This window comes from Pristis pectinata, chromosome 3 (genome assembly GCF_009764475.1).
Source record: "Pristis pectinata isolate sPriPec2 chromosome 3, sPriPec2.1.pri, whole genome shotgun sequence".
Lineage (NCBI taxonomy): Eukaryota > Metazoa > Chordata > Chondrichthyes > Rhinopristiformes > Pristidae > Pristis > Pristis pectinata.
This window is the reverse complement of record NC_067407.1, coordinates 45,924,277-45,933,732: the sequence shown is the minus strand read 5'-3', so window position 1 is coordinate 45,933,732 and position 9,456 is coordinate 45,924,277.

The window sequence follows — 9,456 nt, the reverse complement described above, 5'->3', positions numbered from 1 at the left end:
TTTGACAAAGGAGCATTTTGTCCAACATTCCTGTGTGGAGTGGAGAACTGAATGTATTTTTGAGTATTGATTCTGAATTACTTTGGTTTTGGAATACTATTTCCACGTTTAAAGAGGCCTCAGAAAAGAAATCTGGGAAGCACACTACATTGAATTGCCAACAAAATTTCCAGGGAATTCAAAGTTACTTAGCCAAGTTATTCAGCCACAGATTTTTTTTTTCAGTAGTATTTATTATTGGGAGTTATATTTAGCTGTAATTTTATTTAATTCATTATTCTACATTTTGAATTTTACCAGAAGTTTAGAAAAAATCCAATTTTATTTTTATTTTCCATAAATGCAAATTATGATGGCTCAGTCAGAAGTAGATAAGAATGTTTTAACTCTAATAATTTTCTTGTCAACGGATTTGCAGTACTGTTTTAAATTGCTACATGTCCAAATACATGACAGACTGATGAGTTGAATGCCTCTCTCAGTCACTGCAAGGATGCTAATAAAATGAAATTGGAAAATTTCAGTCAAACTCCAGATGGGAACGTACACAGCGCAGAAAACTGCCAATAAGCTATCACTGATTGACATCAACTTTTTAATGTCCTGTTTGGAAGGATCATCTTGACAGCTGCAATGGGAAGAGAATTGATGGTTCAAGAACTGTTGAATGTACGTTGAACAGCTGCATCCAGTTACTCCACGTTATTATGGCCCATTAGTGTGGAAAACTGGAGGATTTTCCATTCTTCCCCCCCCCCCCCCCAACCCCACCACCAACAGCATCACCAAACCTTATCCCTCTGCTCCTTGTCCCACTCCTGATTCAACCAATCCTTTTTTTTTGCCTTTAATTTTTTTTCATGTATTCATTTTGATTTTGACCCAATAATGATAAAAGAATAGGTATTTGTTTCCATACCTCACTGGTTCACAAAATGATTACAGCACTGATGGGGAATATGTAGCATATCAAGTCTATTCTGGTTGCAGGTCAAAGCAATCCAACTTGTCCCTCTCCCCATGGACTTGCACATTCTTTTCTTTGAGATGCTAATTCCATATGAATGCTAAATATACTCCTAGATCTCTATTCTTGTACTCCATTAAGAACTGCCTCTTAGAACATAGACCAGTACAGCACAGGAACAGGCCCTTCAGCCCACAATGTTGTACTGACCTAAATAAGCCAATGACACCTAATTATTTATGCCTGCACATGGTCCGTATCCCTCCATTCTCTGCTTATTCATGTGCATATCTAAGAGCCTCCAAAATGCCTCTGTCATGCCTGACTACATCACCACCCCTGGCAGCGCATTCCAGGCACCCACCACTCTGTCTAAAAAAAACTTGCCCTGCACATCTCCTTTGAACTTTCCTCCTCTCACCTTGAATGCATGCCCTCTGGTATCAGACATTTTGACCCTGAGAAAATGATACTGGCTGTCTATCTTTGCCTTTCATAATTTTATAAACTCCTGAGATTGTCCAAAATAGAACATTTTGCTTGTCTCAACGTTAAATTTCATCTGCCGTCTACTCATCCATTCTACCAGCCTGTGTATACCTCCTTTAAATCTAGTACTATTCTCCACATCATTCACTACACCTTCAACTTTGTGTCAGCTATAAATTTGGAAATTGTGTCCCCTACACCCAAGTCCAGCTTGTTAATATTTTTTAAGAAAAGCAGTCATACAGTACTGACCACTGTATAGACAATCCAATCCATAATCTTTCATGACAATTGTTTCCTATTACGCAGTCAACTTTCTAGCTCCGCTGCCTCAGCCCATTTTATAGCAGGAGCTTCAGTCTTGATGACAAGCCTATTATGTTGACGGCAAGGTGATGCTGCAGCTAGTGCAGCTGCCTCACGGCTCCTATGACCCAAGTTCAATCCTGACCCCTGGTGCTGTCTGGGTAGAGTTTTCACATTCTTGGGTGGGTTTCCTCAGGGTGCTTCGGTTTCCTCCCACATCCCAAAGACTTGCTGGCTGTTGGGTTTCCTGGCCACTGTAAATTACCCCTGGTGTAGAGGGGTGGCAGGAGAATTTGGCAGGGAATGGTGTTAATGAGTATGTGCAAGACAATGAGTTACAGGGAAATAAATGGGGGGGGCGCGGTGAATGGGGTTGCTCTGAATTAAATGGCAAAATGTCCTTCTCCTGTGCCATTAGAAATATAAAAAGAACTGTAGGTATTTATCAGATACCTTTTGGAGGTCCATGTACACTACATCAACTACATTTCCCTCGTTGATGCTCTTTATTTGTCATTGTTTGTTCGCCTTGATTTGCCTGGATATCTGGCCTTTGATCAGGTCTTATAGTTCTTTATTATTGTGACGTTTGGGACTCCACAGAATGGTGGCCTGAGATTAGGGTGCCTGGTGATGGTAAGATCGTTGATTATCAAGGTACTGCGGTTCGAAATGTCCTATACAGAAGTAGTCATTGCCTGATTCTTGAGTCTCACAAATATTACTTGTCACTTCAGCCCCAGCTGAATGTCTTTCACATCTTGTGGATGCAGGCGTGGACTACTTCATCTGATGTTTTGCAAATGGAACTGAACTCTACAACAATCAACAAACATCTTCAGTTCAGACCTTTTGAAACAGGAAATGTCATAGATGAAGCAGCTGAATGTGGTTGAGCCCATGATACTGCCTGGAAGAACTGCTTTGACTTTTGATACTTAATATCACTTCCTCTGTGCTTGGTAAGATTTGGGTGTAATGGCAGTTTTTTTCATATATTCCATTCCGATCCCAGAAGGCTTCTGTTGGATATAGGAATGGAGAACTTGTCCACTTTGCTTAATTATTGCCAGCAGAAAACACATGAAACAAATAAAACACAGGAAACGCTCAGCAGGTCAGATAGAGAAACAGTTAACGTTTCAGGTCCGGGACTCTTCACTAGAACTGGGAAAGAGAGAAAACAAGTTAGTTCTGGCCACAGAGAAAGTGAGGGAAGGGATTGGGTGGAACAAAGGAAATGTATCTGAGAGTGAGACTGGATAACCTAATGTGGCAGTTAAAATCAGATTAAGTTTCTGTGTAACGTGTTGCTAATGGTAAAAGCGTGGGACATGCCCAGAAAGTGTTCCCATACAACTTGCTATAAACAATTTTTTTTGTCAGGTGTGAGTTCAACCATTGCTGTGTCGCAACTTTGATGTCCATTGACCAGTTATTCCTTGATGTTACATTCGGTCAAATGCCACATTGGTGTCATGGTTGCCTTGCGTCAAGTTAAGCTCTTTGGTCCACGTTTGGACCTAGGCTGCAATAAGGTCTGGATGTGAGTGGTCTTGGAAAATCCTGGATGTCAGTGAGCAGGTTGTAAGTGCCACTTGATGGCAGAAATGGCCAGTTCTGATGCAAATGGAAGGAAAGAGTGGGTTATCCAAAGCGATCATCCAATCTGCGTTTAATTTCTCCAGTGTAGTGGAGGCCACGTTGTGTAGTACACCAGATTGGAAGAAGTGTCAGTGAATTGCTGCTTCACCTGGAAAGACTGTTTGACCCAAACGCAGATAGTGTGATCGATCTGTGGAGCACCTGCGTTCAGTCAGCAAGAGTGAACCTGAGCTTCTGGTTGTTGCTATTTTAATTCATGACATCATTCACGATTTGTTTGTGGGAAAAGTGGTGGGGGGTGGTTTAATGGGAATCGGTAGAGAATAAAATGGGGATGGACAGAGCTGATAAATTGATTTTATTTCTTATTTGTTTTTAGAGAGTAATTAATAGGCAATAAGTTGGCCTGATCTTTTATTCTTAAATTGTGGTAAGATGAGCAACAACAATAATAGGAATTGTGGTGTAATGGGATATGTTTCTTTTTCCAGCAGAATTTAATGCTCATTGTCCTTGAACAGTTCATCTAGTGAAGGTACTCCTATATTGTTATGTAGGGACTTCCAGGATTTGGACCCAGTTGTTGGTGAAGGAATGTTAATATAATTCTAAGTCGGCCTGGTGTGTGTCTTGAAGGGAAACTGGTGTTCCCATGGAACTGTTGCCACTATCCTACTAGATGGAGGTGCAGCTGGGTGTTGGCAGATGCTGTCAAATAAGCTTGCCAAGTTGTGGCTGTATATTTTGTCGATGGTGCAGAGTACACTGGCAGTGTGACCAGGTGGAACGTTTAATGTATTCAAAAGAAAAAAATGCCAATAATATTCCATTTCTTGACAATGCAGCAGGTAGAAAGAATTCCAGCTGACAGATAGTGGATAGGATCCGGGGTGTCAGGAGGTGAATCACTTGCCACAGAATACCCATCTTCTACCCAACTATTGTAGCAAAAGCAGTTATGTGGCTCGTCTAGTCCAATCAGTGGTGATCCCAGAAAGTTGATGGTAGGGAATTTAGTGAGAAGCATGTGGACTCTCTTGAAGTGCCTGGCATTCCTGGGGTGTGGATATCACTTGCAGTTTATCAGCCCATGAAAGTTGAAAAATAAATTAGTTGTAAATTGCAGAGTTGTGAGAATATGATGCATGCAGGCTTGTACTGCTTCACTCTCTGAGGGGCTGTATGTGGAGTTAAAATGTGGCTCCTGCCCTTGCCTGCTCCCTTCCTCAGCCAACTTGCCTTCAACTGCCTCTGCTCCCCAACAGCTGGTAAGGGCTGAACCTGCATTCATGTGGCTGATTTAACTCTGTGTTTGGTCATTGGTGATTCCAGGTGGGGAAGTTGGTGAGGGGAAGTAACGCAAATTTTAATGTTTCTTTGTGTAAGTTGTCTCTTGTGGTCTAGGCTGCAATCAAGTTGCATTGCTCTGTGATGATCTGGGTGGACACCTCACTCTCATTGTAGGGAATGTTCCCCTTTGATGTGCAGGCTTTGACCTAGTGTGAGGAACTAGGTATCAGCAGACATCCTTTGTCAACAAGCAGATATTCTTTGGTTTTGGTGTTTGCTCAAAAGTAAGGGTCAGAGTGGAATGCAGCAGGGTGGCAGTTCTTGGCTGCTGTCTGGGTATTAGACATTCACCATCGTGATGATTTGGTAATAATCACACATCAGCTGGAATTGGTTTATTATTGTCACTTGTACCAACATACAGTGAAAAACTTGGTTTGCATACCATTTGTACAGGTCAATTCATTACACAGTACATTGAGGTAGCGCAGGGTAAAACAATAACAGAATACAGAGTAAAAGTGTCACAGCTGCAGAAGTGCAGTGCAGGTAGACAATAAGGTGCAAGGTCATAACAAGGAAGATTGAGAGGTCAAGAGTCCATCTTATCGTATGAGGGAACTGTTCAATAGTCTTATAACAGCAGGATAGAAGCTGTCCTTGAGCCTGGCGGTATGTGCACTCAGGCTCCTGTATCTTCTGCCTGATGGGAGAGGGGAGAAGAGAGAATGTCCCGGGTGGGTGGGGTCTTTGATTATGCTGGGTCCTTCACCGAGGCAATGAGAAGTATAGAGTCCATTGGAGGGGAGGCTGGTTTCCATGATTTGCTGAGCTGTCCACAACTTTCTGCAGTTTCTTGTGCTCCCGGGCAGAGGAGTTGCCACACTAGGCCATGATGCATCCAGATAGAATGCTTTCTATGGTGCATCGATTAAAAATTGGTGAGTGTCAAAGGGGACATGCCAAATTTCTTTAGCCTCCTGAGGAAGTAGAGGTGCTGGTGAGCTTTCTTGGCCATGGCATCTACGTGGTTGGACCAGGACAGGCTATTGGTGATGTTCACTCCAAGGCTCTCAACCCTCTTGACCTCAGCACCATTGATGTAGACAGGTGAATGTGCACCACCCCCCTTCATGAAGTCAATGACCAGCTCTTTTGTAGACACTGAGGGAAAGGTTGTTGTCATGACACCATGTCACTAGGCTCTTTATCTCCTTCCTGTACTCATCAGCCCATTACGGTAGTATTATCTACAAACTTGTAGATGGAGTTAGAGCAAAATCTGGCCACACAGTCATGAGTATATAGGGAGTCGGGGGCTGAGAACACAGCCATGTGGGGCACTAGTGTTGAGAATAATCGTGCTGGAGGTGTTGCTGCCTATCCTCACTGATTGTGGTCTGTTGGTCAGAAAGTCAAGGATCCTGTTACAGAGGGAGGTGTTGAGTCCTAGGTCTTGGTGTTTGGTGATGAGTTTGCTTGGAATTATAGTATTGAAGGCAGAGCTATAGTCAATAAACAATAGTCTAATGTAGGTATCTTTACTATTCAGATGCTCCAGAGATGAGTGTAAGGCCAAGGAGATGGCGTCCACTGTAGACCTGTTTCAGCAGTAGGCGAATTGCAGTGGGTCAATGTTTTCCTGGAGGCTGGAGTTGATACGTGCCATGACCAGCCTCTGGAAGCACTTCATGATGGTGGATGTCAGAGCCACTGCTCAGTAGTAATTAAGGCACGTTACCTTGTATTTCTTGGGTACCTGGATAATAATGGTCTTAAAACAGGTGCAAACCTTGGATTGAAGCAGGGAGAGGTTAAATATGTCTGCAAGTACACCTGCCAGCTGATCAGCACAATATCTGAGGACACGGCTAGGGACGCCATCTGGGCCAAGTGATTTCCGCCAGTTCACTCTGGAAGACTGATCTTACATCCTCAACGGTGACCATGGGTTCGGGTTCAGGTTCATTGGAGGCTGTTGGGGTGGATGGTGACATACCAGTCCCGTTCTGTTCAAAACTAGCATAGAATGCGTTAAGCTCATCGGGAAGGTAAGTGCTGCTGTTGGCGATACTGCCCGACTTCATTTTGTAGCCCATTATAGCATGTGACGCTGGTCTGGGACTCTGGTATCTTTATGGAGGTCAGGGTCACTTGATTTGAATGCTGCAGTCCTCGACTTCAGTAGGGAGTGGATCTCCCCGATCAAATACTGATTCTCATATCTTGGGTTTTTGTTGCAGTGTCTTCAAAGTGCAGCGGTCAGAGTGGATGGTTCCTTATGGCACTTTGAAGGCAGTTGTATACAAAAATCCCCACACTCTTGTCAGCAGCTCTGTCCATGGTTCTGTCATTTAAATACAGAAATGTCACTGGTATTTCCAGAACATTTTAACCTGGTGTAATGGAAGATCATCACTTTCTCGTCTCTCAGCATCATACTCAGGATGCTATGCCCAGTGTACCTGAATGATTTCCACCACCCACCCCCCCCCCCCAATACAAATGGGAAATTCCCTGTCTGACATCCTGACTTTTAAGTCTGAGTTGACATTGAAATGAGGTTGCAAGTTTTGGTTTTTGAGTTTTTGTGAGTCATTACAAAACTGCATACTTTACTCCTTTATATGACAGCAGTCCCCAGCTGAAAGACAAAACTACAATCATTCTCCATCTTCAATGAACCTCCTGACGTTAGCTCTCAGGTTTGGCAGAATGTGTACACCATCCCTGAAAGCAAACGTTGATGGAACTTGACACAAACATCATATCATACCAGCTGTAAATGTCCTTATATATTTTATTGGGTATATGCCAGCATACATTGGCAGGAAAATAAATGTCTTTAGAATAAGAAACTACCATGAGGTACCGTTATTAGCTTTGTTAGTGCAGATGAACTTTGTTATTAAATAAGGCTCCCAGATACAAACTAATGCTTAGAATATTCTGAATTTTTTTCAATTTCAAGTGTTGTGTTTACTGTGAGCTGATTTGCATACAATATTCCTGAACTGCTTCTGGGTGTATTTTTTTTCAAACAATGTTGGTTCTGCAGAACTTAATTCAGCTGGCAATTACCTTACTAGATTTGCTGAGGATTTCCTTTTGACATAGCGTGTTTGTTTTTAAAAACAGGAATGCAGATGCAAAACAATGTAAAATCAAATAAGGATTAGTTTAGAAATTAGTGCCTTTGGTTGTGTAATTAGATTTTCACTGGTGTTAAATCACATTGTTGCCATGAAGGTGTATGCAAGACATAACAGAGAGCAGAGATCATTATCATAGCACTATCCATAAACCATATATAAAGCTCACATTCATTGCCTATGCCAAGTCCACGTTGTCCTGACATTTGGTCAGTTAAAATTTCCCACAAATCTCAGGGGAAATCTGTCACTACCTTTCCACTTATTTTTGCCTCTTCAGCGCTTTTCTCTCAGATTTCTTCCCAAGTCTTAACCATGAGACAAATGCAGGGAGATTTGCCAGGTTTCAGAAAAACTGAAGCTGCTATACAGAAGCCACCTCAGGGCAATGTCTAGTGTGAACCTATGTTGTCAATGCCTTGTTTTGGAATAGGTTAAAGTTATTCAGACAAACAAACTGATCTTTTCCTCTTGCAGAAAAAAACCACTTTCCCCCCCCCCCCCCCCCCCCCCCCAACCCTAGTGTTCTGGCAGTCTTCCATTGCATCAAAACCATTTATACAATAACTGTCTCATTTTATAACAACAGCATTAAGAGCTGTACATGTGTATTGAAGAACTTGAAGGACAAATGGGCAAATAAAATGAAAGAAATACCCTTTTAGGGGAAAAAAATTTAGCTGGCAGCATTTTGCCTAAGTTCCATCTTCAATAAAGTGTGGCAGGCACACTCCAGCACCTAATCAGCCATGAGTAAGGTTACAGCCATTCTACTACCTCAACCACTGCTTAATCTTCTGAAATTTTGCACTTTGATCTTGACTGAGATTCAAAAGCTCTTGGATAGAAAATTACGGTCCCACAAACAGCAGCCTTTCAACATCAACTGTTACACAGTGAGATTCTCCTAAAATGTTGATTCTTTTAACTGGTATCCAAGTTGTAGAAGTAAGTTACCACATTTGTATTTTCTACAAAAACTGTTCAATATCTGGAAGCTTTGAGTAGTATAAGAAACTTTACTGGTTTCAAGGAGCTGAACATGTTCTTGTTGGGAGCTAGGATTAAAAAAAATGAATGTGAATCTACCAAGGGGTTGCTGTAGCTGGGTTCTCTCAAGGGATTCAAGATTTTCTTCCTAAAACAGTTGTAATGTCATCAACCAATTTTAAAACTACAAATATTGTGGAAAAGTGATGTTATGGAAAAGTTTCCAGCCTGATCAAATTCCATAGCTTCTAATTGTTGGGCAACCGGCTCTTGGCAATCAGATTTTAAAACTGATTAGTTGAAAGAGGAACCTGCAAGACTGTCATACTAAATTTAATTATCAACTGTACCACAGTGGACTAGTTCTCACCAATGTTCTCTTTCCACATGGCAGAAATTCAAACTTTAGAATACGAGTCTTAGGTAATTTCAATTCACTTATATGCAACTGCCCAATTTGTGTACAGGTTTATTGTAATAAGGCCACTTTAACTAAAATAGCATGTGTCAAAAACAACTGTCCAAAGTTACATTTCCATTTTTCTCCCTTTATTGCTTAAATTATTCAGTGTATTTTACATTTTATCTTGAAATTTAGATTTATTGTTCTCCATCTCCCTCATCTGGAATCCATTAGTGCCCCAGACTGGCTCAAAG